The sequence below is a fragment of the Entelurus aequoreus genome, linkage group LG20 (assembly GCF_033978785.1).
Source record: "Entelurus aequoreus isolate RoL-2023_Sb linkage group LG20, RoL_Eaeq_v1.1, whole genome shotgun sequence".
NCBI lineage: Eukaryota > Metazoa > Chordata > Actinopteri > Syngnathiformes > Syngnathidae > Entelurus > Entelurus aequoreus.
The window spans coordinates 51,413,632-51,418,631 of NC_084750.1; positions in this window are offsets into that span (position 1 = coordinate 51,413,632).

A 5,000-nucleotide genomic window follows, 5' to 3' on the forward strand; every position below is an offset into this window, starting at 1 on the left:
AGAGGCCCTATTTTCAGACAGTTTGGCGTATTTCGGTGACGCCGAGGAGTCCATCAGGTCTTCCCGGTCGAATGCGAGGCCTTTTGGGGGCCATAGGTCATCAAAAAGAGTGGGGGACCGGAGCCCTCCTGTGGACTCCGGCCCTAAATGCACCCAGGATTAAAGGCATCATTTCCAGGCCTTTTGGGGCCCCATTTTAAACAGTTTGTAGTATTTCGGTGACGCCGAGGCGTCCGTCAGGTCTTCCCGGGCAATGTGAGGCCTTTTGGGGCCATAAATTACTGTTAATTAGGGGCCCTGGATGCCTTTTGGGGCCCTATTTTCAGACAGAAAACAGCAACCCTCTTACACTGCAAGAGGACAGCGGGGAATTGGAGCCCTCCCGTGGACTCTGGCCGCAATTGCACCTATTAAAAAAAAAAAAAAAAAAAAAAAAAGCATTATTTTCCAGCATTAAAGGCATCATTTCCAGGCCTTTTGGGGCCCCATTTTAAACAGTTTGTAGTATTTCGGTGACGCCGAGGCGTCCGTCAGGTCTTCCCGGGCAATGTGAGGCCTTTTGGGGCCATAAATTACTGTTAATTAGGGGCCCTGGATGCCTTTTGGGGCCCTATTTTCAGACAGAAAACAGCAACCCTCTTACACTGCAAGAGGACAGCGGGGAATTGAAGCCCTCCCGTGGACTCTGGCCGCAATTGCACCTATAAAAAAAAAAAAAATGCATTATTTTCCAGCATTAAAGGCATCATTTCCAGGCCTTTTGGGGCCCCATTTTAAACAGTTTGTAGTATTTCGGTGACGCCGAGGCGTCCGTCAGGTCTTCCCGGGCAATGTGAGGCCTTTTGGGGCCATAAATTACTGTTAATTAGGGGCCCTGGATGCCTTTTGGGGCCCTATTTTCAGACAGAAAACAGCAACCCTCTTACACTGCAAGAGGACAGCGGGGAATTGGAGCCCTCCCGTGGACTCTGGCCGCAATTGCACCTATAAAAAAAAAAAAAAAAAAAAAGCATTATTTTCCAGCATTAAAGGCATCATTTCCAGGCCTTTTGGGGCCCCATTTTAAACAGTTTGTAGTATTTCGGTGACGCCGAGGCGTCCGTCAGGTCTTCCCGGGCAATGTGAGGCCTTTTGGGGCCATAAATTACTGTTAATTAGGGGCCCTGGATGCCTTTTGGGGCCCTATTTTCAGACAGAAAACAGCAACCCTCTTACACTGCAAGAGGACAGCGGGGAATTGAAGCCCTCCCGTGGACTCTGGCCGCAATTGCACCTATAAAAAAAAAACAAAAAAAAAAATGCATTATTTTCCAGCATTAAAGGCATCATTTCCAGGCCTTTTGGGGCCCCATTTTAAACAGTTTGTAGTATTTCGGTGACGCCGAGGCGTCCGTCAGGTCTTCCCGGGCAATGTGAGGCCTTTTGGGGCCATAAATTACTGTTAATTAGGGGCCCTGGATGCCTTTTGGGGCCCTATTTTCAGACAGAAAACAGCAACCCTCTTACACTGCAAGAGGACAGCGGGGAATTGGAGCCCTCCCGTGGACTCTGGCCGCAATTGCACCTATAAAAAAAAAAAAAAAAAAAAAGCATTATTTTCCAGCATTAAAGGCATCATTTCCAGGCCTTTTGGGGCCCCATTTTAAACAGTTTGTAGTATTTCGGTGACGCCGAGGCGTCCGTCAGGTCTTCCCGGGCAATGTGAGGCCTTTTGGGGCCATAAATTACTGTTAATTAGGGGCCCTGGATGCCTTTTGGGGCCCTATTTTCAGACAGAAAACAGCAACCCTCTTACACTGCAAGAGGACAGCAGCGGGGAATTGGAGCCCTCCCGTGGACTCTGGCCGCAATTGCACCTATAAAAAAAAAAAAAAAGCATTATTTTCCAGCATTAAAGGCATCATTTCCAGGCCTTTTGGGGGCCCCATTTTAAACAGTTTGTAGTATTTCGGTGACGCCGAGGCGTCCGTCAGGTCTTCCCGGGCAATGTGATGCCTTTTGGAGCCATAAATTACTGTCATTAGGGGCCCTGGATGCCTTTTGGGGCCCTATTTCCAGACAGAAAACAGCAACCCTCTTACACTGCAAGAGGACAGCAGCGGGGAATTGGAGCCCTCCCGTGGACTCCGGCCGCAATTGCACCCCTAAAGAAATGCATTTTTTTCCAAGTGTGCACTATAGAGAGAAACCCTACTTATGAAGGGAAATAAACCCCGGGCTGTTGCACATGTGTCTTAGGACAGCAATAGACGGGCTTTTTAAACAGAACGGCATATTTTGGGCTACCCGGGGTGTCCAGCGCGTGTCCCCGGGGTATGTGAGGCCCTTTGGGGCATGCGGACAGGAAATGTCCTGAACGATCCAAAATCACACCCTGGTTTGAGTGCCACATGTCCCGCAGCAGGTCACCCGAGTCCAGGTGCCCGACATGTACAAAGCGCCCCCCAGCAAAGTCACACTGTGAGTGGGGAAGAAAAGTTGGGAAAGTGTGCAAAAATCCCCCAAATGTTCTAAAATCACACCCAGGTTTGAGTGCCACATGTCCCGCAGCAGGTCACCCGAGTCCAGGGATGCCCGACATGTCCAAAGTGCCCCCCAGCAAAGTCACACTGTGAGTGGGGAAGAAAAGTTGGGAAAGTGTGCAAAAATCCCCAAAACGTTCAAAAAGCACACCCAGGTTTGAGTGCCACAAGTCCCGCAGCAGGTCACCCGAGTCCTGGGGTGCCCGACATGTACAAAGCGCCCCCCAGCAAAGTCACACTGTGAGTGGGGAAGAAAAGTTGGGAAAGTGTGCAAAAATCCCCAAAATGTTCTAAAAGCACACCCAGGTTTGAGTGCAGCAAGTCCCGCAGCAGGTGACCCGAGTCCAAGGGTGCCCGGCATGTCCAAAGCGCCCCCAGCAAAGTCACACTGTGAGTGGGGGGGAAAAGTGGGAAAAGTAGGCAAAAGTCCCGAAAATGGTCCAAAATGACACCCAGGTTCGAGTCCCACAAGTCCCGCAGCCGCCCACCCGAGTCCAGGGATGCACGACATGTCCAAAGAAATAATAAAAATCCACAAAAATCCGGGGGCCGGATTCCGGCGTACCGCTTCGGCCCGCGTGCCCTAGTTTGGAGACCGATTTTAAAAATTTGCCGTTGACGGCTAGTTTTTTTCCTTATCACACCCACATTTGAGTGCCACAAGTCCCGCCGCGTTCCACCCAAGTCCAGGGGTGCCAAGAGGTGCCCAGCGTGGCCAGGACGCATGCAGCAAAGTCACAGGGGAAGTGGGGTAGAAAAGTGGGGAAAGTCTGGAAAAGGTCGTGAAAATGGTCAAAAATCACACCCAGGCTGGCGTGCAGCAAGTCCCGCCGCGTTCCAGCCGAGCCCAGGGGTGCCAGGAGGCACCCAGCGTGGCCAGGGCGCACCCAGCAAAGTCACAGGGGAAGTGGGGAAAGTCTGGGGGGAAAGTCGTGAAAATGAGCAAAAATCACACCCAGGCTGGAGTGCAGCAAGTCCCGCCGCGTTCCAGCCGAGCCCGGGGGTGCCAGCAGGCACCCAGCATGGCCAGGGCGCACCCAGCAAAGTCACAGGGGAAGTGGGGAAAGTTGGGGAAAAAGTCATGAAAATGATCAAAAATCACACCCAGGCTGGAGTGCAGCAAGTCCCGCCGCGTTCCAGCCGAGTCCAGGGGTGCCTGGAGGCACCCAGCATGGCCAGGACGCACCCAGCAAAGTCACAGGGGAAGTGGGGAAAGTCGGGGAAAAAGTCATGAAAATGATCAAAAATCACACCCAGGCTGGAGTGCAGCAAGTCCCGCCGCGTTCCAGCCGAGCCCGGGGGTGCCAGCAGGCACCCAGCGTGGCCAGGGCGCACCCAGCAAAGTCACAGGGGAAGTGGGGAAAGTCTGGGGAAAAGTCGCGAAAATGATCAAAAATCACACCCAGGCTGGAGTGCAGCAAGTCCCGCCGCGTTCCAGCCGAGCCCGGGGGTGCCAGCAGGCACCCAGCGTGGCCAGGGCGCACCCAGCAAAGTCACAGGGGAAGTGGGGAAAGTCGGGGGGAAAGTCGTGAAAATGATCAAAAATCACACCCAGGCTGGAGTGCAGCAAGTCCCGCCGCGTTCCAGCCAAGCCCAGGGGTGCCTGGAGGCACCCAGCATGGCCAGGACGCACCCAGCAAAGTCACAGGGGAAGTGGGGAAAGTCGGGGAAAAAGTCATGAAAATGAGCAAAAATCACACCCAGGCTGGAGTGCAGCAAGTCCCGCCGCGTTCCAGCCGAGCCCCGGGGTGCCAGCAGGCACCCAGCGTGGCCAGGGCGCACCCAGCAAAGTCACAGGGGAAGTGGGGAAAGTCTGGGGAAAAGTCGCGAAAATGAGCAAAAATCACACCCAGGCTGGAGTGCGGCAAGTCCCGCCGCGTTCCAGCCGAGCCCAGGGGTGCCAGGAGGCACCCAGCATGGCCAGGACGCACCCAGCAAAGTCACAGGGGAAGTGGGGAAAGTCGGGGAAAAAGTCATGAAAATGAGCAAAAATCACACCCAGGCTGGAGTGCAGCAAGTCCCGCCGCGTTCCAGCCGAGCCCCGGGGTGCCAGCAGGCACCCAGCATGGCCAGGGCGCACCCAGCAAAGTCACAGGGGAAGTGGGGGATTTTTTCTAAGTACCCAATCGAGAGAGGCTAAAAAGCACCTCTTTTTACCTTCTCTCGATTTTCCCAAGTACAAAATCGAGAGAGGCTAAAAATCCCCTCTTTTTACCTTCTCTCGATCAGACACTTAGAAAAAAAACGGGGAAAAAAAAAAATTTCTGGGATTTTTTCTAAGTACAAAATCGAGAGAGGCTAAAAAGCACCTCTTTTTGCCTTCTCTCGATTTTTCCAAGTACAAAATCGAGAGAGGCTAAAAATCCCCTCTTTTTACCTTCTCTCGATCAGACACTTAGAAAAAAAACGGGGAAAAAAAAAATTTCTGGGATTTTTTCTAAGTACAAAATCGAGAGAGGCTAAAAAGCACCCCTTTTT